The sequence below is a fragment of the Triticum aestivum genome, chromosome 4A, assembly GCF_018294505.1.
Source record: "Triticum aestivum cultivar Chinese Spring chromosome 4A, IWGSC CS RefSeq v2.1, whole genome shotgun sequence".
NCBI classification, from domain to species: Eukaryota; Viridiplantae; Streptophyta; class Magnoliopsida; order Poales; family Poaceae; genus Triticum; species Triticum aestivum.
The window spans coordinates 528590123-528616739 of NC_057803.1; positions in this window are offsets into that span (position 1 = coordinate 528590123).

The following is a 26617-nucleotide window of genomic DNA, read 5'->3' on the forward strand; positions in this document are numbered from 1 at the left end:
AAAAACAAATTTTTTGATGCGGAGTGCTACTTGGCATAATTTTAATGTAATTCTTCTTAATTGTGGCATGAATATTCAGATCCAAAAGATTCAAGACAAAAGTTCATATTGACATAAAAATGATAATACTTCAAGCATACTAACTAAGCAATTATGTCTTCTCAAAATAACATGGCCAAAGAAAGTTCATCCCTACAAAATCATATAGTTTAGTCATCTTTCATTTTCGTCACACAAGAATGCTCTCATCATGCACAACCCCGATGACAAGCCAAGCAATTGTTTCATACTTTAGTAATCTCAAACCTATAAACTTTCACGCAATATATGAGCGCGAGCCATGGACATAGCACTATGGGTGGAATAGAATATAATGAGGGGGTTATGTGGAGAAGACAAAAAAAGAGAAAGTCTCACATCAACGAGGCTAATCAATGGGCTATGGAGATGCCCACCGATTGATGTTAATGCAAGGAGTAGGGATTGCCATGCAACGGATGCACTAGAGCTATAAATGTATGAAAGCTCAACAAAAGAAAGTAGTGGGTGTGCATCCAACTTGCTTGCTCACGAAGACCTAGGGCACTTGAGGAGGCCCATTATTGGAATATACAAGCCAAGTTCTATAATGAAAAATTCCCACTAGTATATGAAAGTGATAACATGAGAGACGCTCTACTATGAAGATCATGGTGCTACTTTGAAGTACAAGTGTGGTAAAAGGATAGTAACATTGTTCCTTCTCTCTTTTTCTCTCATTTTTTTGGGCCTTTTCTTTTTTTTATGGCCTTTTTTTTGGGCCTTCTATTTTTTTATGGCCTTTCTCTTTTTTTATTCCTCACTTGGGACAATGATCTAATAATGATGATCATCACACTTCTATTTATTTACAACTTAATGATTACAACTCGACACTAGAACAAAGATGACTCTATATGAATGCCGCCGGTGGTGTACCGGGATATGCAATGAATCAAGAGTGACATGTATGAAAGAATTATGAACGGTGGCTTTGCCACAAATACTATGTCAACTACATGATCATGCTAAGCAATATGACAATGATAAATGTGTCATGGTGAACGGAATGATGGAAAGTTGCATGGCAATATATCTCGGAATGCTATGGAAATGCCATAATAGGTAGGTATGGTGGCTATTTTGAGGAAGATATAAGGAGGTTTATGTGTGAAAGAGCGTATCATATCACGGGGTTTGGATGCACCGGCGAAGTTTGCGCCAACTCTCAATGTGAGAAAGGGCAATGCACGGTACCGAAGAGGCTAGCAAGGATGGAAGGGTGAGAGTGTGTATAATCCATGGACTCAACATTAGTCATAAAGAACTAACATACTTATTGCAAAAATCTACAAGTCATCAAAAACCTCGGCACTACGCGCATGCTCCTAGGGGGATAGATTGGTAGGAAAAGACCATCGCTCATCCCCGACAGTCACTCATAAGGAAGACAGTCAAATAACACCTCATGTTTCAAATTTGTTGCATAACGTTTACCATACGTGCATGCTACGGGACTTGCAAACTTCAACACAAGTATTCCTCAATTTCACAACTACTCAACTAGCACGACTTTGATATTATTACCTCCATATCTCGAAACAATCATCAAGCATCAAACTTTTCTTAGTATTTAACACACTCATAAGAAAGTTTTATTATTAATCTTACATACCAAGCATATTAGGATTTTAAGCAAATTACCATGCTATTAAGACTCTCAAAATAATCTAAGTGAAGCATGAGAGATCAATAGTTTCTATAAAACAAATCCACCACCGTGCTCTAAAAGATATAAGTGAAGCTCTAGAGCAAAATTATAAAGCTCAAAAGATATAAGTGAAGCACATAGAGTATTCTATCAAATTCTAAATCATGTATGGCTCTCTCAAAAGGTGTGTACAGCAAGGATGATTGTGGTAGACTAACAAGCAAAGACTCAAATCATAAAGGACGCTCCAAGCAAAACACATATCATGTGGTGAATAAAAATATAGCTCCAAGTAAAGTTACCGATAGAACTAGACGAAAGAGGGGATGCATTCCGGGGCATCCCCAAGCTTTGGCTTTTAGGTGTCCTTAGATTATCTTGGGGGTGCCATGGGCATCCCCAAGCTTAGGCTCTTTCCACTCCTTGTTCCATAGTCCATCAAATCTTTACCCAAAACTTGAAAACTTCACAACACAAAACTTAAAGTAGAAAATCTCGTGAGCTCCGTCAGCGAAAGAAAACAAAAGACCACTTCAAGGTACTTTAATGAACTCATTCTTTATTTATATTTGTGTTAAGCCTACTGTATTCCAACTTCTCTATGGATTATAAACTATTTTACTAACCATAGATTCATCAAAATAAGCAAACAACACACGAAAAACAGAATCTGTCAAAAACAGAACAGTCTGTAGTAATCTGTAGCTAACGCAAGATCTGGAACACCAAAAATTCTAAAATAAGTTTCTGGACGTGAGGGATTTATCTGCTAATAGTCTTCAAAAAGAATTCACTAAATATCACTTCTCAAATAAAAATGACAGCAGTTCTCGTGAGCGCTAAAGTTTCTGTTTTTTACAGCAAGTTCAACAAGACTTTCCCCAAGTCTTCCCAACGGTTCTACTTGGCACAAACACTAATTAAACACAAAAAACACAACTAAAACAGAGTCTATATAATTTATTTATTAATAAACAGGAGCTAAAAGCAAGGAATAAAAATAAAATTGGGTTGCCTCCCAACAAGCGCTATCGTTTAACGCCCCTAGCTAGGCATAACAAGCAAGAATAGATCTAGGTATTGCCATCTTTAGTAGGCAATCCATAAGTGGCTCTCATAATAGATTCATATGGCAATTTTATTTTCTTTCTAGGGAAGTGTTCCATGCCCTTTTTTAATGGAAATTGAAATCTAATATTCCCTTCCTTCATCATATCAATAATTGCACGAACCGTTCTAAGGAAAGGTCTACCGAGAATAATAGGGCAAGAAGGATTGCAATGTATATCAAGAACGATAAAATCTACGGGAACATAATTCCTATTTGCAACAATAATAACATCATTAATTCTTCCCATAGGTTTCTTAATAGTGGAATCCGCAAGATGCAAGTTTAGAGAGCAATCATCAAAATCACGGAAATCTAGCAAATCACACAAAGTTTTGGGAATAGTAGAGACACTAGCACCTAAATCACACAAAGCATAAAACTCATAATTTTCAATTTTAATTTTAATAGTTAGTTCCCACTCATCATAAAGTTTTCTAGGGATAGAAACTTCCAATTCAAGTTTTTCTTCATAAGATTGCATCAAGGCATCAATGATATTTTTAGTAAACGTTTTATTTTGACTGTAAGCATGAGGAGAATTTAGCACGGATTGCAACAAGGAAACACAATCAATCAAAGAGCAATTTTCATAGTTAAATTCCTTGAATTCCATAATAGTGGGTTTAGCAACATCTAGGGTTTTAATTTCTTCAATCCCACTTTTATCAAATTTAGCATCAAGATCAAAAGATTCAGAATTCTTGGAACGCCTTCTAGGTAAAGGTGGATTATATTCAGTCCCATCATTATCAAGATTCATATTGCAAAACAAATATTTAATAGGGGACACATCAATAACTTTTAGATCTTCATCATTATTTTCATAGGAACTAGAAGAACATGCTTTAATAAAGCCATCTTTCATAGCACACATCCTAGCGGTTCTTTCTTTGCACTCATCAATGGAAATTCTCATGGCTTTGAAAGACTCATTGATATCATGCTTAGGTGGAATAGATTTAAGTTTCAAAGAATCAACATCAAGAGCAATTCTATCAACGTTCCTAGCCAAATCATCAATCTTAAGCAATTTTTCTTCAATCATAGCATTAAAATTCTTTTGCGAAGTAATAAATTCTTTAATATTAGAATCAAAATCAGAGGGCATATTATTATAATTTCCATAAGAATTGTCGTAGGAATTACCATAATTGTTAGAGGGATTACTAGGATAAGGCCTAGAATTGAAATTTCCTCTATACGCGTTGTTACCAAAATTGTTCCTACCAACAAAATTCACATCCATAGATTCATTATTATTCTCAATCAAAGTAGACAAAGGCATATCATTAGGATCAGAAGAAACACTCTTAGTAGCAAATAATTTCATAAGTTCATCCATCTTTCCACTCAAAACATTAATTTCTTCTATCGCATGCACTTTTTTATTAGTGGATCTTTCAGTGTGCCATTGAGAATAATTAACCATAATATTATCTAGGAGTTTAGTAGCATCTCCTAAAGTGATTTCCATAAAAGTGCCTCCCTTGGCCGAATCTAAAAGATTTCTAGAAGCAAAATTCAATCCGGCATAAAATATTGTATAATCATCCACAAATTCAAACCATGAGTAGGGCAATTACGTATCATTAATTTCATTCTCTCCCAAGCTTGTGCAACATGTTCATGATCAAATTGCTTAAAAATCATAATATCGTTTCTAAGAGAGATGATCTTAGCAGGAGGAAAATACTTAGAGATAAAAGCATCTTTGCACTTATTCCATGAATCAATACTATTTTAAGGCAAAGATGAAAACCAAGCTTTAGCACGATCTCTAAGCGAAAAAGGAAATAGCTTCAATTTAACAATATCATTATTGAAATCTTTCTTCTTTTGCATGTCACACAAATAAATGAAGCTATCAACATGAGTAGCGACATCTTCACTAGGAAGGCTGGAGAACGGATCTTTCATGACAAGATTCAGCAAAGCAGTATTAATTTCACAAGATTCAGCATCGGTAAGAGGACCAATTGGAGTGCTAAGGAAATCATTATTGTTGGTATTGGTGAAGTCACATAATTTAGTATTATCTTGAGCGATTGCGATAAACAAGCAATCCAACACACGAGCAAACAAAAAGCAAACGGGCAAAAAGAGGCAAATAGAGAGGGAGGATAGAGAGAGAGGGCGAATAAAACGGCAAGGGTGAAGTGGGGGAGAGGAAAACGAGAGGCAAATGGCAAATAATGTAATGTGGGAGATAGGGATTGTGATGGGTACTTGGTATGTTGACTTTTGCGCAGACTCCCCGGCAATGGCGCTAGAAATTATTCTTGCTACCTCTTGAGCACTGCGTTGGATTTCCCCGAAGAGGAGAGGATGATGCAGCAAAGTAGCGTAAGTATTTCCCTCAGTTTTTGGGAACCAAGGTATCAATCTAGTAGGAGGCTACGCTCAAGTCCCTTGTACCTACACAAAAACAATAGCTCAACGCAACCAACGTGCTTAGGGGTTGTCAATCCCTTCACAGTCACTTACGAAAGTGAGATCAGATAGAGATGATAAAAAATATTTTTGGTATTTTTGATATAGGGATGCAAAGTAAAAAGTAAAAGGCAAAGTAAAAGCAAAGCAATAATAAAGTGATGGAGATTAATATGATGAGAAAGAGACCTAGGGGCCATAGATTTCACTAGTGGCTTTTCTCAAGAGCATAAGTATTCTACGGTGGGTGAACAAATTACTATTGAGCAATTGACAGAATTGAGCATAGTTATGAGAATATCTAGGTATGATCATGCATATAGGCATCACGTCCGAGACAAGTAGACCGAAACAATTCTGCATCTACTACTATTACTCCACTCATCGACCGCTATCCAGCATGCATCTAGAGTATTAAGTTAAAAACAGAGTAACGCCTTAAGCAAGATGACATGATGTAGAGGGATAGTTTCATGCAATATGACAAAAAAAACATCTTGTTATCCTCGATGGCAACGATACAATACGTGCCTTCCTGCCCCTTCTATCACTGGGAGAGGACATTGCAAGATCGAACCCAAAGCTAAGCACTTCTCCCATGGCAAGAACAACCAATCTAGTAGGCCAAACCAAATTGATAATTCGAAGAGACTTGCAAAGATAACCAATCATACATAAAAGAATTCAGGAAAGATTCAAATATTATTCATAGATAGACTTGATCATAAACCCACAATCCGTCGGTATCAACAAACACACCGCAAAAAGAAGATTACATCGAATAGATCTCCACAAGAGAGGGGGAGAACATTGTATTGAGATCCAAAAAGAGAGAAGAAGCCATCTAGCTACTAACTATGGACCCGTAGGTCTGAAGTAAACTACTCACACTTCATCGAAGAGGCTTGGATGACGATGTAGAAGCCCTCCGTGATCGATGCCCCCTCCGGCGGAGCTCCGAAACAGGCCCCAAGATGGGATCTCGTGGATACAGAAAGTTACGGTGGTGGAATTAGGTTTTTGGCTCCGTCCCCGATCGTTTGGGGGTACGTGGATATATATAGGAGGAAGGAGTACGTCGGTGGAGCAACAAGGGGGCCACGAGGGTGGGGGCGCCTGGGGGGTAGGGCGCGCCCCCTACCTCGTGACCTCCTGTTAATTGTCTTGACATAGGGTCCAAGTCTCCTGAGTTGTATTCGGTGAGAAAATCACGTTTCCGAAGGTTTCATTCTGTTTGGACTCTGTTTGATATTCCTTTTCTTCGAAACCCTAAAACACGCAAAAAACAACAATTCTGGATGGGCCTCCGGTTAATAGGTTAGTCCCAAAAATAATATAAAAGTGGAAAATAAAGCCCAATATAGTCCAAAACAGTAGATAATATAGCATGGAGCAATCAAAAATTATAGATACGTTGGAGACATATCAATGAGCAAACAAGAAAAGGGCAAAAGAGGTAAATAGAGAAAGAGAGGGAGGATAGAGAGAGAGGGCGAATAAAACGGCAAGGGTGAAGTGGGGTGTCGGTGTCAAAACCAGCGGATCTCGGGTAGGGGGTCCCGAACTGTGCGTCTAAGGAGGATGGTAACAGGAAACAGGGGACACGATGTTTTACCCAGGTTCGGGGCCTCTTGATGGAGGTAAAACCCTACGTCCTGCTTGATTTATTCTTGATGATATGAGTATTACAAGAGTTGATCTACCACGAGATCGGAGAGGCTAAACCCTAGAAGCTAGCCTATGGTATGATTGTATGTATATGATCTATCGACTAGCCTGGCCTCGGTTTATATAATGCACCAGAGGCCTAGGATAACAAGAGTCCTAGCCGAATACGCCGGTGGGGAGAAGTCCTTGTCTTGATCACCAAGTCTTGTGGAATCTTCCATGTATGTGGCAGCCGTCTGAACTGGCCCATGAGTATACGGCCATGGGAGTCCTCGGCCCAATCTAACAGATCGGGAGATGACGTGGTGAGTACCCCCTAGTCCAGGACACCGTCAGTAGCCCCCTGAACCGGTCTTCAAGTTAGGGATGCTCCTCGATTCTTCCGAACTGTTCTTCATCTTCGGTCGTCGGTCTTGAAAACCGGTTCAACAAATCTTCTCATCTTCGATCTTGAGGATCGCCGAAATGCATTCGACAAGTTTACACATCGGGTATCCGAGGAGCCCCTTTAAGTTTCGGCCTTTATCAATGCCTTGTTATTTTTATGCCACACCTCAAGTTTGAAGTTGTTCCCAGGAGGCAGTGTCCTCTTGCGTCCGAGCTCTAACGCCGGACTACATTCGAGGTATCTTTTGCAGCCGAGCACCAATGTCGGACTGCTTCCGAGCTCTAACGCCGAAATGTATCCAAGCTCCAACGCCGGACCTTGTCCAAGCTCCAACGCCGGACTATATCCAAGATGTTATAGATCATCTTGGTCCCGAAAAGTTGAAGGAGTTTAGCCGAGCTTAATGCTAGAAATGCCCTCTATGGATCCAGCCACTAGCGCCCGAGCTTTATGCCGGACTGCTTCCGAGGTGGTGCACCACCCCGACTGTGGGCCAATTTGTTGTCAATATTTTTGATTGGTGCAATTTATTCTCTGTCGAGATATATAGCCAGTAACCCTCAAGGTGTGTATCATTCTAAAACCCGAGATGTACCTGAAGGATGACGTAAGACCACTGATCCCAGTAGCCGCTAAGACTCAGGTTGATTTGCAAAATCGGCCTGAGGATCAAGTCCTAGCTCGGCTGAACACAAAAGCGGCGTGCTCAGTTCTCGAGACTCGGGTTGGGTGCGGCCGACCAACCTGAGGATCAAAATCTCCTCGACAATTGTATTGCACTTAAAATTTTCTGCATTGAACAGGCAATGCAGTAGCCCCCGAGACACTGGTCGTGTGGCAACACCATATCAGGGGATCGATGTGCCCCTTTAATGTTTTTAAATAATAAGCCCGAAGCCCAGTAGCCCTCGAGCCTTAATGCGAGCACGGGTGGCCGAATTAAGGATCAATATCCATAGTAAAATCACAAATTATGTGTAATGACTCTATGTATCCAAGTACTTTACGTCATTAATGCTCGGATCCGCATTGTACAAAACTTTGTTGACCGACCATCGGCTTCCACCTCCTCGGCCAGTAGCCGAGGAGTGTTTGTCCTACTTTATAAAGCCTTTATGAGGGCAAAGATTTATGACAAACAAGGCAATCTGGCCATACGGTTTTATAAACAAAGGTACATAGAGAGATATGTTATATTACTGTTTAACATAAGAAATGTCTTCCAAAGAAAATAGTACCGCTATCGGTTCCTTTCTTTGGGTTTTCATGCTAAGCATGATCATGAAACCTCAGCCCCAATGTAAGAGCAAAATATCGAGGATTTAGTTTGGGAGGCCAGTTAATAGCCCCCGGTAGTGTTCGGTGACAGTCGAGGTCAAGCCGTAAACACTCCGGCCATTGTTATGAATGGCCCGTCGTTTAACACAGTCATCGGATCGCTGACCAGTTTACCGGGATTTATGACAGTTAGTTATCGGCTTTCTCCACTAAGGTGCTTAACCATGTGAGCTGGAAGCACAATCACAGTGGTTCTCCCTTTGCACTCCTAGCCGAACAAAGCGGAACGTAGGAAGCAAGTGCAGGAGCCGGGCAACCCAACTATTGACCGAAGACACAATTCGAAACCGATGCATATATAGCAATATCCGAGAATATTTTTGCCGAATCTCTAAAGGTGTCCGGCATTGCACTGTGAGACTTGTGCTGGAAACACACAAATAGTTTAAAAGTGCCAAAAAGCTTGGAAAGCCAAAAAACTTCAGTAAAAACATGACGTCCAAACAAGATCAAGTGTTCGGTGCCAATCCGAAAATTGGAAGAGAAAGAAAAGATTGTGCTTCTGTCGTGTTTTGACAACGACCAAGAAGAAAACACATTTACAGCTCATATATAAATTTTAAGAGCCCCCAAGTGACTTGTGTAAGAATTTTATTTATAATGATTGTATGTACCAAAGTACTTATATCATATTTGTGTTCACCCGTACTTTAAATGCGTCTTAACCGACCGTCGGCTTCTCCCTCTTCAGCCAAGGGCCGAAAAGTGTCATGTACTCCGCCTGTCAAAAGTATCGACGGTGTTTCTGATGACTAGGCAATCAGGCCATAAGGCTGTAATAGACAAAGCACGCTCAGGGAACTTATGCTATATTACTAACAAAGTGTAAGAAGCATCTTCGAAGAAAATAGTACCCCCACTGATACCTTTCTTTGGTGCTCATTATTACTATGAGACTTGTGCAATAGATTTTTTGTACTCATGAGTTCCCTTGTGTGCCGACCATGATTGAAAACAATAAGAGCTCTAGCTTTCGGCTTCACCCAGTCTGAGGTCAGAGCTCGGAGGACCCGGTCGTGACAATCGCAGAGGTGCTCCCTTTACTCCCTAGCCGAACAATCGGGAACGTAGGGGTAAGCACAGGAGCCAGGCAACCCAGCTTGCAAATCGCTTAAGTCAATATGGTGCATATTGTGGCGTAATACACGAACAAGGAACGAAGTCGTACAAGTATAGTCATATGCAAGAGGAAAAAGCTTCCCCAAGTAAACGGGGTATTTGAATTTGCATGCCACAAACAAAGTTTTGACAAGGAGATTTTTTACAAGCAACTTTTTTCCAAAAAAGTATAATGCTTGGTCGAACCGAACACAAGATAAAAATTAAAACTTTGAGCATGAAAGCAACTTAGTTGGTTAATGTGTTTGGCATTGATGACGCGGTCCGAGCTTGATGCGGGACAAGGTTCCATCCCCCAAGCCGGTCCCGAGGTGGCGGAGCGAAGAGCTCGGCACTCCGAAGTGGTGACATAGCACGGTCAATGTAGGCCGGCAGAATGATGTCGGAGTCCCCGGCAAGGGGTAATGAAGTGTTGACGAAGCCCCTCGTTCAGCCGAGGTGACGCCAAAGGATATAATCCGGCTGGATCATTTTCCTGTGCACAAAAAATAGTGCAAACTGGAGATAATAGTAATAATAAAAAAATCGTTCATAATAAATAATTTATGCAAGTGAGTAATAAAAGAAATATGGCCTGGCGCTGAAGTCAATGTCGATGCAGGGCGTCAGCGTGAGCGGTAAAGGCGTGGCAAAGCCTGAATTCACAGCTCGGTTCGAGTTTCGGATGCGGCGTTCGCCGGACTATGTACGGAAACTGACCGAACCACCACGCGATCGTCATTAATGCGGCCACCATTTGATAGACCTGCGTACATATGATGGACAAACCAGAGTAATAATTCCTTAGGAAAAATGAACCCAAACAAGCAAAATATACTATGATTAATAACACCTGGTTCATTTGTTGTAGCAATCCGAAGAAAGGTGATTCCCAAAATTGGGACTCGATCTGCACACCCATTGCCTGATGGGCAATAAAGCGACGGCATGGCGATGCTGGCAAAGGTTGGCTTGCCGAGGCAAAGCCCTCGGTCCAGCTAACGTGATAGAGCTGGTCGGCTAGTGACGCCGAAGTCTCCAGAGTAGGTTGATGAAGAGATGGCGAAGCCCCCGGTCCAGCCGAGATGTCGAAGTAGGTCGGCATGATGGACACCAGCTTGAAGAAGCACTAGTGCGGCCCTGCCGATGCAGGTCGATGCCGGCTTGATGAAGTGACCGTGCGGTGATGCCGGTATGCCCGCTCCGTGTAATCCGTGGGGCGGCGATGTTGGTGATGATTTATCCTTCGCGATCCTGGACTCTTGTTCGGCTTGCCGAGATGATGATCCGAAGAAGTTGAGTTCGGCTCAACAAAATGACGACGTGTCTAGCGCAGGTCGGCAGCCGTGGGGCAATATTGCCGGACAGGTGTGACACCAGCATGATGTTGAAGATCATGTTCAAAAGATCTTAAAGTTGGTGGGATGTGTTCAGGAACAAAACACAACACCCCATACAAAACTTCCTTCAAAAGGGATGTCCGAAATCCCGTTCATAAAAAAGACGAACTCGGGTCGGATTCGTTTTCGCGCAGAAAACAGATCCGAAAAGTGATGCACTAATCGGAAGGTTCCCAGAGTTTGCACGGTCGGATCGAGCTGAAATTTTGAGAGGTGGTAGATATAGGAATTCCGCGGCCGATCAACGGTTGGATTTTCCAAACGACGTCCGAGCTAGAAGCTGGACACCACGCCCTAAACTCGTCCAGATTCCCGTCCAGATTTGACAGGGTTCCGGTATATCGTGGATTGCCAGAGATTCCTCCATCAGAACTCGACGAAATTTTCCAGGGTTGTTGTAGACTCAATTCCTCACAATTCCACTGAAGCAATCGTTAAAAAGACACTTGAGGAGGCGGTGGTGGCGGACACAAGTTTTTTGTCCAGAAAAACAGCACGGTCGCCCGAGGGCAATGTTGACGTTGAACCCCCGGGCTCCCTGGATGATTCCTCCATGATTTTGATAGAGATCGGAGATGATGTTTATAAAGGCCCTCATCCGAACATGACGATCGGAGGTAGGGCGCAGTCCTTGGTCGAACCAAGGTGACCAATCGAACTGGTGACGAAGATGCCGAAGTCGCAGTTGATCTTCACGTGAGCCATCAACCTTTTGCCGAACACACAGCGGAACTCTCAATGAAAGCACCAATGTCGGTGTCAAAACCGGAGGATCTCGGGTAGGGGGTCCCGAACTGAGCGTCTAAGGCGGATGGTAACAGGAGATAGGAGACATGATGTTTTACCCAGGTTCGGGCCCTCTTGATGGAGGTAAAACCCTACGTCCTGCTTGATTTATTCTTGATGATATGAGTATTACAAGAGTTGATCAACCACGAGATCGGAGAGGCTAAACCCTAGAAGCTAGCCTATGGTATGATTGTATGTATATGATCTATCGACTAGCCTGGCCTTGGTTTATATAATGCACCAGAGGCCTAGGGTAACAAGAGTCCTAGCCGAATACGCCGGTGGGGAGAAGTCCTTGTCTTGATCACCAAGTCTTGTGGAATCTTCCATCTATGCGGCAGCCGTCCAAACTGGCCCATGAGTATACGGCCATGGGGGTCCTCGGCCCAATCTAACAGATCAAGAGATGACGTGGTGAGTACCCCCTAGTCCAGGACACTGTCATGGGGGGGAGAGAAAAATGAGAGGCAAATGGCAAATAATGTAATGCGGGAGATAAGGGTATGTGATGGGTACTTGGTATATTGACTTTTGCGTAGACCTCCCCGGCAACGGCGCCAGAAATCCTTCTTGCTACCTCTTGAGGACTGCGTTGGTTTTCCCCGAAGAGGAAGGGATGATGCAGCAAAGTAGCGTAAGTATTTCCCTCGGTTTTTGAGAACCAAGGTATCAATCCAGTAGGAGGCTACGCGCGAGTCGCTCGTACCTGCACAAAACAAATAAATCCTCACAACCAACGCAAATAGGGGTTGTCAATCCCTATATGGCCACTTACGAGAGTGAGATCTGATAGATATGATAAGATAATACTTTTGGTATTTTTATGATAAAGATGCAAAGTAAATAGCAAAGTAAATAACTAAGTAGTAGGAGCTTAATATGATGAAGATAGACCCGGGGCCATAGGTTTCACTAGTGGCTTCTGTCGAGAGCATGAGTATTCTACGGTGGGTGAACAAATTACTATTGAGCAATTGATAGAATTGAGCATAGTTATGAGAATATCTAGGTATGATCATGTATATAGGCATCACATCCGAGACAAGTAGACCGACTCATGCCTGCATCTACTACTATTACTCCACTCATCGACCGCTATCCAGCATGCATCTAGAGTATTAAGTTAAAAACAGAGTAACACCTTAAGCAAGATGACATGATGTAGAGGGATAGACTCATGCAATATGAAGAAAACCCCATCTTGTTATCCTCGATGGCAACAATACAATACGTGCCTTGCTGCCCCTACTGTCACTGGGAAAGGACACCGCAAGATTGAACCCAAAGCTAAGCACTTCGCCCATTGCAAGAAAGATCAATGTAGTAGGCCAAACCAAACTGATAATTCGAAGAGACTTGCAAAGATAACCAATCATACATAAAAGAATTCAGAGAAGATTCAAATATTATTCATAGATAGACTTGATCATAAACCCACAATTCATCAGTCTCAACAAACACACTGCAAAAAGAAGATTACATCGAATAGTTCTCCACAAGAGAGGGGGAGAACATTGTATTGAGATCCAAAAAGAGAGAAGAAGCCATCTAGCTAATAACTATGGACCCGTAGGTCTCAGGTAAACTACTCACACTTCATCTGAGGGGCTATGGTGTTGATGTAGAAGCCCTCCATGATCGATGCCCCTTCCGATGGAGCTCCGGAACAGGCCCCAAGATGGGATCTCGTGGATATAGAAAGTTGCGGCGGTGGAATTAGGATTTTGGATCTGTGTCTGATCGTTTGGGGGTACGTAGGTATATATAGGAGGAAGGAGTACATCGGTGGAGCAACAGGGGGCCCACGAGGGTGGAGGGCGCGCCTGGGGTAGGCAGGCACGCCCCCCTACCTCGTGGCCTCCTCTTTTCTTTCTTAACGTAGGGTCCAAGTCTCCCGGATCATAATCTTCCTAAAAATCATGTTCCCAAAGGTTTCATTCCGTTTGGACTCCGTTTGATATTCCTTTTCTTCGAAACCCTAAAACCGGCAAAAAACAGCAATTCTGGGCTGGGCCTCCGGTTAATAGGTTAGTCCCAAAAATAATATAAAAGTGGATAATAAAGCCCAATAATGTCCAAAACAGTAGATAATATAGCATGGAGCAATCAAAAATTATAGATACGTTGGAGACGTATCAGCCACCTTGCTGCACTTTATTTACTTTTGTTACTTGTTGCTCGTTGCAAATTATCCTATCACAAAACTATCTGTTACCACTTGTTTCAGTACTTGCAGAGAATACCTTGCTGGAAACCGCTTATCATTTCATTCTGCTCCTCGTTGGGTTCGACACTCTTACTTATCGAAAGGACTATGATAGATCCCCTATATTTGTGGGTCATCAGACGTATCATCAGTTCCCCTTCTGTCAATGGGATCAAGTACCGTAAGATCGAACCCACTACAAAGCACCTCTTCCCACTACAAGATAAATAGATCGAGTTAGCCAAACAAAACCCAAATATCGGAGAAGAAATACGAGGCTATAAGCAATCATGCATATAAGGGATCAAAGAAGATTCAAATAACTTTCATGGATAAAAAGATATATCTGATCATAAACTCAAAGTTCATTTGATCCCAACAAACACACCGCAAAAAGAGTTACATCATATGGATCTCTGCTACCTCTTGAGCATTGCGTTGGTTTTCCCTTGAAGAGGAAAGGGTGATGCAACAAAGTAGCGTAAGTATTTCCCTCAGTTTTTGAGAACCAAGGTATCAATCCAGTAGGAGGCCACGCACGAGTCCCTCGCAGCTACACAAACAAATAAACTCCTTGCAACCAACGCGATAAAGGGGTTGTCAATCCCTTCACGTTCACCTACGAGAGTGAGATCTGACAGATATGATAAGATAATATTTTTGGTACTTTTATGATAAAGGGAGATAAAGATGCAAGTAAAATAAATGGCAAAGGAAATAACTAAGTATTGGAAGATTAATATGATGGAAGACAGACCCGGGGGCCATAGGTTTCACTAGAGGCTTCTCTCCAAAGCATACGTATTACGGCGGGTAAACAAATTACTATTGAGCAATTGACAGAATTGAGCATAGTTATGAGAATATCTAGGTATGATCATGTATATAGGCATCACATCCGAGACAAGTAGACCGACTCCTGCCTGCATCTACTACTATTACTTCACACATCGACTGCTATCCAGCATGCATCCAGAGTATTAAGTTCAAGAAAACAGAGTAACACTTTAAGCAAGATAACATGATGTAGAGGGATAAACTCATGCAATATGATATAAACCCCATCTTGTTATCCACGATGGCAACAATACAATACGTGCCTTGCTATCCCTACTGTCACTGGGAAAGGACACCGCAAGATTGAACCCAAAGCTAAGCACTTCTCCCATTGCAAGAAAGATCAATCTAGTAGGCCAAACCAAACTGATAATTCGAAGAGACTTGCAAACATAACCAATCATACATAAAAGAATTTCAGAGAAGATTCAAATATTGTTCATAGATAAACTTGATCATAAACCCACAATTCATCGATCTCAACAAACACACCACAAAAGAAGATTACATTGAATAGATCTCCACAAGTGAGGGGGAGAACTTTGTATTGAGATCCAAAAAGAGAGAAGAAGCCATCTAGCTAATAACTATGGACCCGTAGGTCTGAAGTAAACTACTCACACTTCATCGGAGAGGCTATGGTGTTGATGTAGAAGCCCTCCGTGATCGATGCCCCCTCCGGTGGAGCTCCGGAAGAGGCCCCAAGATGGGATCTCATGGATACAGAAAGTTACGGCGGTGGAATTAGGGTTTTGGCTCCGTATCTAGTAGTTTGGGGGTACGTAGGTATATAGGAGGAAGGAGTACGTCGGTGGAGCAACATGGGCCCCACGAGGGTGGAGGGCGCGCCCCCTACCTCGTGCCTTCCTGGTTGATGTCTTGACGTAGGGTCCAAGTCCTCTGGATCACGTTTGTTCCGAAAATCACGTTCCCGAAGGTTTCATTCCGTTTGGACTCCGTTTGATATTCTTTTTCTCGAGACTCTGAAATAGGCAAAAAAAACAGCAATTCTGGGTTGGGCCTCTGGTTAATAGGTTAGTCCCAAAAATAATATAAAAGTGTATAATAAAGCCCAATAATGTCCAAAATAGGATATAATATAGCATGGAACAATCAAAAATTATAGATACGTTGGAGACGTATCAAGCATCCCCAAGCTTAATTCCTGCTCGTCCTCGAGTAGGTAAATGATAAAAACAGAATTTTTGATGTGGAATGCTACTTGGCATAATTTCATTGTAATTATTCTTAATTGTGGTATGAATATTCAGATCCAAAAGATTCAAGACAAAAGTTCAATATTGATATAGAAATAATAATACTTCGAGCATACTGATACATCTCCAATGTATCTACTTTTCCAAACACTTTTGCCCTTGTTTTGGACTCTAACCTATATGATTTGAATGGAACTAACCCGGACTGACACTGTTTTCAGCAGAATTGCCATGATGTTGTTTTATGTGCAGAAAACAAAAGTTCTCAAAATGACCTGAAACTCCACGGAATACTTTACAATAAATAATAAAAAAATCCTTGCCAAAGATGAAGACCAGGGGGCCCACACCCTTCTCACGAGGGTGGGCGGCGCCCCCCCCCCTACGGCGTGCCCCCCTACCTCGTGGGCCCCCTGTTGCGTCTCCGACTCCAACTCCGCCTCCATATAACTCCTTTCGGGGAGAAAAAAAATAAAAAGAAGATTTCATTGCGTTTTACGATACAGAGCCGCCGCCAAGCCCTAAAACCTCTCGGGAGGGCTGATCTGGAGTCTGTTCGGGGCTCCGGAGAGGGGGGTTCATCGCCATCGTCATCATCAACCATCCTCCATCACCAATTTCATGATGCTCACCGCCGTGCGTGAGTAATTCCATCGTAGGCTTGCTGGACGGTGATGGGTTGGATGAGATTTATCATGTAATCAAGTTAGTTTTGTTAGGGTTTGATCCCTAGTATCCACTATGTTCTGAGATTGATGTTGCTATGACTTTGCTATGCTTAATGCTTGTCACTAAGGCCCGAGTGCCATGATTTCAGATCTGAACCTATTATGTTTTCATCAATATATGAGTGTTCTTGATCCTATCTTGCAAGTCTATAGTCACCTATTATGTGTTATGATCTGTTAACCCCGAAGTGAGAATAATCGGGATACTTACCGGTGATGACCGTAGTTTGAGGAGTTCATGTATTCACTATGTGCTAATGCTTTGTTCCGGTTCTCTATTAAAAGGAGGCCTTAATATCCCTTAGTTTCCATTAGGACCCCGCTGCCACGGGAGGGTAGGACAAAAGATGTCATGCAAGTTCTTTTCCATAAGCACGTATGACTATATTCGGAATACATGCCTACATTACATTGATGAAGTGGAGCTAGTTTTGTGTCACCCTATGTTATGACTGTTACATGATGAACCACATCCGGCATAATTATCCATCATTGATCCGATGCCTACGAGCTTTCCATATACTGGTTTACGCTTATTTACTTTCCCGTTGCTATTGTTACAATCACTACAAAATACCAAAAACATTACTTTGCTTTCGTTACTCTTTTGTTACCGTTACCATCACTGTCATATTACTTTGCTACTAAACACTTTGCTGCACATACTAAGTTTCCAGGTGTGGTTGAATTGACTACTCAGCTGCTAATACTTGAGAATATTCTTTGGCTCCCCTTGTGTCGAATCAATAAATTTGGGTTGAATACTCTACCCTCAAAAGCTGTTGCGATCCCCTACACTTGTGGGTTATCAAGACTAATTTATGGCGCCGTTGCCGGGGAGCATAGCTCTATTCTTTGAGTCACTTGGGATTTATATCTGCTGGACACTATGAAGAACTTGAGAGATCCAAAAACCAAGATCTATCCCTCAACTACGAGGGGACGTAAGTAACTGCCATCTAGCTCCGCACTTGATTCACCTTCTGTTATGAGTAAATTTGCGACACCTACACCTGCTTCTGCTATTCGTTCTGATACGTCACATGTTATTGATGATGCCACTTCTGCTATGCATGATACTTATGATGAAACTACCTCTATGCCTGATACTACTATGCCACTTAGTGATTTTCTCGATGAACAACTTGCTAGGGCTAGAGAAATTGAAAATATTGAATCTGATTATGAAGATGAAAGTGATGATGAAGAATCACTTGTTATTCCTGAGGGTTATTTATTTGATCAAGAAGCTTCTTTTGCAATTTTAGCTTGCAAAAATAGAACTGAACTCAAAAGGTTATTAGCTAAATGGAATAAGCAATCTCTAAATGCTAGGATGAGACCTGACCCTGCTTTTGCTACTTCACCTATCTGTGTTACTGATAAGGATTATGAATTCTCTGTTGATCCTGATATAATTACTTTGGTTGAATCTGATCCTTTTTATGGCTATGAATCCGAAACTGTTGTGGCACATCTTTCTAAATTAAATGATATAGCCACCCTGTTCACTAATGATGAGAGATCCCGCTACTTTTATATCCTCAAAATATTTCCGTTCTCACTAAAGGGTGATGCTAAGATATGGTTTAATTCTCTTGATCCTCGTTGTGTGCGTAGTCCCCAGTATATGATTTATTACTTCTCTGCTAAATATTTCCCTGCTCATAAGAAACAAGCTGCTTTAAAGGAAATATACAACTTTGTGCAAATTAAAGAAGAGAGTCTCCCACAAGCTTGGGGGGCTTCTCAAGTTACTTAATGTTGTGCCTGATCATCCTCTTAAGAAAAATGAAATACTTGATATCTTTTATAATGGACTAACCGATGCTTCCAGAGATTACCTGGATAGATGCGCTGGTTCTCTTTTCAGGCAAAGAACACCGGATGAAGCTGAAATCTTATTGAATAATATGTTGACAAATGAAAAAAAATTGGGCACCTCCTAAGCCAGCTCCTGAGCCAGCTCCTGCTCCAATTAATTATCCTATTCTTAAACCAACTCTGAAGAAGAGAGGTATTCTGTTTCTCAGTCCCGAAGATATGCAAGAGGCAAAGAAATCTATGAAAGAAAAAGGTATTAAAGCTGAAGATGTTAAGAATCTACCTCCTATTGAAGAAATACATTGTCTTAATTTAGCACCTATTGAAGAAACATATAATCTTAATCCTTTATTTATTGAAGAACCCCCTGATCTCGATAACCCGACACAGGTAGTAAAGGTAAATTCTCTCTGTAGATATGATAAAGCTGAAATCCCTCTTACTAAATTTGCTAGCCCATGCTTAGATGAGTTTGATAAATTTATGGCTAAGCAAGAAGACTTTAATGCTTATTTTAGTAGACAATTAAAATACAATTCAAATATGCTTGGACACTTGGGTGATTATATGGCTAATGTCAAAGGTGAACTTAAACTTATTAGTAAACATGCTTCTATGGTTACCACTCAAGTAGAACAAGTAGTTAAAGCTCAAAAATAATTGCTCAATAAAATGAATAGTAAGGAAAATGATTACGTTGTTAGAGTGGCTACTAGAACTGGTAGAATGACTCAGGAACCTTTGTTTCCTGAAGGCCACCCTAAGAGAATTGAGCAAGATTCTCAGAGAAATAATATTGATGCACCTAGTTCTTCTAAAAGGAAGAAAAAGAAAAATGATAGGATTGTGCAAACTTCTAGTGAACCTATTGCTGAATCACCTGATAATCCAAATGATATTTCTATTTCTGATGCTGAAACACAATCTGGTAATGAACATGAACCTAATGAAAATGGTAATGATAATGTTCATAATGATGCTCAACCTAGTAATGATAATGATATAGAAATTGAACCTACTGTTGATCTTGATAACCCACAATCAAAGAATCAACGTTATGATAAGAAAGACTTTGTTGCTAGAAAACATGGTAAAGAAAGAGAACCTTGGGTTCAGAAACCCATGCCTTTTCCTCCCAAACCATCCAAGAAAAAGGATGATGAGGATTTTGAGCACTTTGCTGAAATGATTAGACCTATCTTTTTGCGTATGCGATTAACTGATATGCTCAAAACAAATCCCTATGCTAAGTACATGAAAGATATTATTACAAATAAAAGAAGGATACCGGAAGCTGAAATTTCCATCATGCTTGCTAATTATACTTTTAAGGGTGGAATACCAAAGAAACTTGGAGATCCAGGAGTACCTACTATACCATGCTCCATTAAAAGAAACTATGTTAAAACTGCTTTATGTGATCTTGGAGCCGGTGTTAGTGTTATGCCTCTCTCTTTATATCATAGACTTGATTTGAATAAGTTGACCCCTACTGAAATATCTTTGCAAATGGCTGATAAATCAACTGCTATACCTGTCGGTATTTGTGAGGATGTGCCTGTTGTGGTTGCAAACGTTACTATTTTAACGGACTTTGTTATTCTTGATATTCCCGAGGACGATAGTATGTCTATTATTCTTGGAAGACCTTTTCTTAATACTGCAGGGGCTGTTATTGATTGCACCAAAGGCAATGTCACTTTTCATGTTAATGGTAATGAGCATATGGTACACTTTCCGAGGAAACAACCTCAAGTTCATAGTATCAACTCTATTGGAAAAATGCCATCGATTATATTTGGAGGTTTTGAATTTCCTCTTCCTACTGTCAAGAAGAAATATGATATACTTATTATTGGGGATGTGCATATCCCCGTTGAGGTAACCTAGTGTTATTTGAAATTTCTCTGGTTTCATGTTAATCGGAATGAGTTTGTTAACAAGACTTGATCAACCTTGTTAGTGGATTCCTTCTGACGACCATGAGATGGATGAAACTAGAAGCACAACCTTCTGTACTCTCTCTATATTTTCTGTTATTTAGTTAAAATAAAATAAAATAAATAATTTTCTGTCTGTTATCTGATTATCCATGCAATATAAAAATAACTCAAAAATAAAAGTTCTCCAAATGCCCTGAAAATTAAATATGATTTTTTTCTAGAATATTTGAGGATTTATGGAACAAAGAACACACCAGGGGGGCCAACCACCTTGCCACGAGGGTGGAGGGCGCGCCCCCTGCCTCGTGAGCCCACGGAAGCCCTCCTCCACTTATTCCTGCACCCATCCTTTTCTTTTTCCTCCCACAAACATGAAAAACCAACTCAAGCACGAGTTCCAGCCCTCTTTGCTGCCATTTTCGATCTCCTTGCTCAAAGCACCTCTCACAAAACTGTTTGGGGAGATTGTTCCTTGGTATGTGACCCCTCCATTGGTCCAATTAGTTTTTGTTCTATTACTTTATTCATTGTAAATTTTTGCTGCTTAGGTGACCCTGTTCTTGAGCTTGCATGTCAAATTTATATGGTTCCAAGTAGTTTTGATGCACGATATAGGCTCTAGGCACTTGTAGGAGTAGTTGCTATCAATATTATTGAGTTTGGTTTACTTTTATTTTGAAGTTACTAAAAATTTCAGAATTTTTTAGAGAATAATGAAGAGATTTTTGAGGGGCTCATCGAGCCAAAGCTCGAAGGAAAAGGCACCGAAGCCTAAGTATAATTTGCCGCGCACCGCGGAGATTCGGGCGTGTGAATGGCCTTCTGATGATTTCTTGAGAGAAGCCGGTATCTATGAAGATTTTTCATGAATTGGCTCATAATGCAGGCCTCACCGCCTTCCTCCATGACCAATGCGATCAGTATCTCTTACTCACAAATACCTTTATGCAAAACTTTCATTTCCATTCTAGGAACTCGCCACCTACGGTGGAGTTTCATTTATATGATGAGCATAAGGAGATGTCACTTTATGATTTTTGTCGGATTTGTTTAGTCCCTTTTGAGGGCAAGACAGAAGAACCACATCATGATGATGTGGAGGGGTTCATTAATACTATCACTATAGGAGAAACTAGGAAGGTTTCCGATGCATGAATCACTAGCATACATTTTCCTGTTTTACGTTACTCTGCATTATTTGCTAGTCATTGCTTAATTGGGCGCAGAAACTGTGGAAACCTTAGCATCCCTGATATCATTATTCTGCTCCACGGTTTATACAGTGATAACACTTTTAGTATTGGCGGCATTATTGCTAGACGGTTAAGTATGAACCGTACCAAAGGCCCCATCTTTGGAGGCATCTATGCCTCACGCCTAGCTGCACATTTTAACATACCTATTAGGCATGTTGAGAACGAAGAAAAGGTGCTGCCCCGTGTTTATCTAGATTATAAAAGTATGGTGGGACATGATTTTATTGTTAAGAATAGGGCAGGAGAGCTCAAATATCAATTATTCTTTAATAAACATCATCATGAGACTATTACCTTACCTACTCCTTCTTTGTTTGATTTGACTGTAGGCACGTACCTAGTTCCATTGACGGCTATCCATGCCTACCGGAACCCTGCACCAGCCGAGGAGCCAGAATTGGAACCACAATTTGATCCTTCACGACAGTCTAACTATCAGTGGGATCCGGATATGATTGCCAACCAGTGGCAATCGGAGCCTTCTTCTTCCTCATCATAGTATGACCCCAACAACTATTATTATGGATATCCGCCAGGCCAGCTATGGCCATAGACCAACTTAGGCCAAAAGCCTAAGCTTGGGGGAGTACGTATTTCTCACCGACATTACATTTATGCTCACACACTCATTGCTAGATGTCGGTGCTCATACTTTTTCATTGTATCATCCATGCTAGTTTACTTTCCTTTTTATGCTTTCTTCTTGTGTGTTTAATAAACCTTAAGAAAAACCAAAAAATAGTAGTAATTCACCTTCCATGCTTGTAGTAGTAATTAAAAAGAAAACCCAAAAATATTTCCCATTCTTCTTTTGCTTGTTGGGAGCTTTCCCGTGTAAATAGTTTTATTTCTTTTCTTTTCTTTGGGGGTCAGTAGGAGAAGACCATAATTAAATTGTTGAACTGGCTCTTATATGCATTATTGTTTATCTGACAAAAGAGCCCATATTGCCTTGTCTTCTCCTGTTTATTGAATGCTCGCAGATTCTAGCTTAGTCCAATGCACGTGCACTCTTATTATTATTCACATTGTTCGGTCGTGCAAGTGAAAGGCAATTATGATGATATATGATGGACTGACTGAGATGAGAAAAGCTGGTATGAACTCGACCTCTTTTGTTTTTGTAAATATGATGAGTTCATCGTTCTTGATTCAGCTTGTTATGAATAAACATGTTTGCAATGACAATTAGAGATCATAGTTGCTTGTGCCATGCTTGATTAGCTATGAGTTATAATGGTTTACCTTGCGTGCCAACATGCTATTAAAATGGTTATGATGTGGTATGATAGGGTGGTATCCTCCTCTGAATGATTTAAGTGACTTGACTTGGCACGTGTTAACGCATGTAGTTGAAACAAATCAACATAGCCTTCATGATATTTATGTTCATGGTGGATTATATCCTACTCATGCTTGCATCCAATGTTTATTAATTTTAATGCATGTACATGGCTGTTGTCGCTCTCTAGGTGGTCGCTTCCCAGTCTTTTGCTAGCCTTCACCTGTACTAAGCGGGAATACTGCTTGTGCATCCAATCCCTTAAACCCCAAAGTTATTCCAGATGAGTCCACTATACCTTCCTATATGTGGTATCTACCTGCCGTTCCAAGTAAATTTGTATGTGCCAAACTCTAAACCTTCAAATAAATATCCTGTTTTGTATGCTCGAATAGCTCATGTATCAACTAGGGATGTCTGTATCTTCCATGTTAGGCGGGTTATTCTCAAGAGGAGTGGACTCCACTCCTCACTCACGAGATAAATGGCTGGTCACCGGGATGCCCAGTCCCATGCTTTATGCAAACTAAATCAAAATAATTGCAAACAAAACTTCCCCTGGGACCTGATGTATGTTGGAGGCACTCGTTGTTTCGAGCAAGCCATGGATTGATGTTTGTTGGTGGAGGGGGAGTATAAACTTTACCATTCTGTTTGGGAACCGCCTATAATGTGTGTAGCATGGAAGATATCACCATCTCTTGGTTGTTATGTTGACAATGAAAGTATAACACTCAAAATATTATTCATCTCTATTTCAAAACCGAGCTCTGGCACCTCTACAAATCCCTGCTTCCCTATGTGAAGGGCCTATCTATTTACTTTTATGTTGAGTCATCACCCTCTTATTAAAAGCACTAGCTGGAGAGCGCAGCTGTCATTTGCATTCATTACTGTTAATTTATATTGGGTGTGACTATGATTGGATCTCTTTTACCATGAATTACAATGTCTAGTCAATCCTTGATCTTTAAAGGTGCTCTACATTTATGTTTTGCAGTCTCAGAAAGGGCTAGCGAGATACCATCTTGTTATATCATATTATGATTGTTTTGAGAAAGTGTTATCATCCGAGATTTATTATTATGGCTTGCTAGTTGAATATGCTATTGATATGAGTAATTATGAGATCTGTGAATTATTGCAAATGTGGTTAGTTATAATCTTTGCTGAAAACTTGAATGCTAGCTTGACATATTTACAACAACAAGAGCAAACAGAGTTTGTAAAACTTTTTCTTTATTTCTTTCAGTTTGTCAACTGAATTGCTTGACGACAAGCAATGGTTTAAGCTTGGGGGAGTTGATACGTCTCCAACGTATCTACTTTTCCAAACACTTTTGCCCTTGTTTTGGACACTAACCTGTATTATTTGAATGGAACTAACCCAGACTGACACTGTTTTCAGCAGAATTGCCATGATGTTGTTTTATGTGCAGAAAACAAAAGTTCTCAGAATGACCTGAAACTCCACGGAATACCTTACAATAAATAATAAAAAAATCCTCGCCGAAGATGAAGACCTGGGGGCCCACACCCTTCTCACGAGGGTGGGGGGCGACCCCCCCCCCAGGGCGCCCCCCCCCCCGACCTCGTGGGCCCCCTGTTGCGTCTCCGACTCCAACTCCACCTCCATATAACTGCTTTCGCAGAGAAAATAAATAGAAAAGAAGATTTCATCGCCTTTTACGATACGGAGCCGCCGCCAAGCCCTAAAACCTCTCGAGAGGGCTGATCTAGAGTCCGTTCGGGGCTCCGGAGAGAGGGGGATTCGTCGCCATCGTCATCATCAACCATCCTCCATCACCAATTTCATGATGCTCACCGCCGTGCGTGAGTAATTCCATCGTAGGCTTGCTGGACGGTGATGGGTTGGATGAGATTTGTCGGGGATATACCCCGCGGTATGACCCGGACGGAATCATGACCCAGCCGAACTTGGCGACTCACCAGAGACCTGGCTAGAGCTTGGCGATTCACTGGCGATCCGCCCGGACATGGCGGTTCACATGTAACCCGCCTGGACATTATGACTCACTGGAGACCCGGCGGGCGGATCAGACGGACGACAAGGCCTAAGGCCCAGCAGGCCAGCTTATACTCTGGTGGTCCGGCTTAAGAGGAAAGGGATGACGAATATTTCCTTTACGAGGAAGCAAGACCCGGACTTGTATTCAACTTGTGAGAAAGGATAGACTAGTCCTAGCCCTACTAGGACTCCTGAGGGAGTCCTAGATTTGGGGGTCTCCGGACAGCCGGACTATATCCTTTGGCCGGACTGTTAGACTATGAAGACAAGATTGAAGACTTCGTCTCGTGTACGGATGGGACTCTACTTGGCGTGGAAGGCAAGCTAGGCAATACGAATATGTATATCTCCTCCTTTGTAACCGACCTTGTGTAACCCTAGCCCTTTCCGGTGTCTATATAAAGTGGAGGGTTTTAGTCCGTAGGACAAGATACAATCATACCATAGGCTAGCTTCTAGGGTTTAGCCTCTCCGATCTCGTGGTAGATCAACTCTTGTAATACTCATATCATCAAGAATAAATCAAGCAGGATGTAGGGTTTTACCTCCATCAAGAGGGCCCGAACCTAGGTAAAACATCGTGTTCCCTGCCTCCTGTTACCATCCGCCTTAGACGCACAGTTCGGGACCCCCTACCCAAGATCCGTCGGTTTTGACACCGATATTGGTGCTTTCATTGAGAGTTCCTCTATGTCGTCATCATCAGGCTTGATGGCTCCTTCGATCATCGTTAGCGATGCAGTCCAGGGTAAGACTTTTCTCCCCGGACAGATTTTTGTATTCGGCGGCTTTGCACTGCGGGCCAATTCGCTTGGCCATCTGGAGCAGATTGAAAGCTACGCCCCTGGCCATTAGGTCAGGTTTGGAAGCCTAAACTACACGGCCGATATCCGCGGAGACTTGATCTTCGACGGATTCGAGCCCCTGCCGAGTGCGCCGCACTGTCACGATGGGCATGATTTAGCTCTACCACCGAACAGTGTCCTAGAGACCGCACCTGCAGCCGCTCCGACCTTTAATTCGGAGCCAACTACGCCATCCGAGGGTGGGTGGTTAGACCCCGCCGCGGAGGCAGCAGCCTCAACGGAGATCGAACCGAACACCAACCTTATCCTTCACGAGGCTCGTGACTCCCCTTCGCCGGACTCTCCTCTGGACTCTGGACCATCCGCTCCCCTGCCAATCGAATCCGATTGGGCACCGATCATGGAGTTCACTGCTGCGGATATCTTTCAGCACTCGCCCTTCAGGAACATACTGAATTCATAAAGGTCTCTCTCTTTGTCAGGAGAGTCCTAGCCGGATTATGACTGGCAGGATTGGGATGCGGACGACAAAGAAATT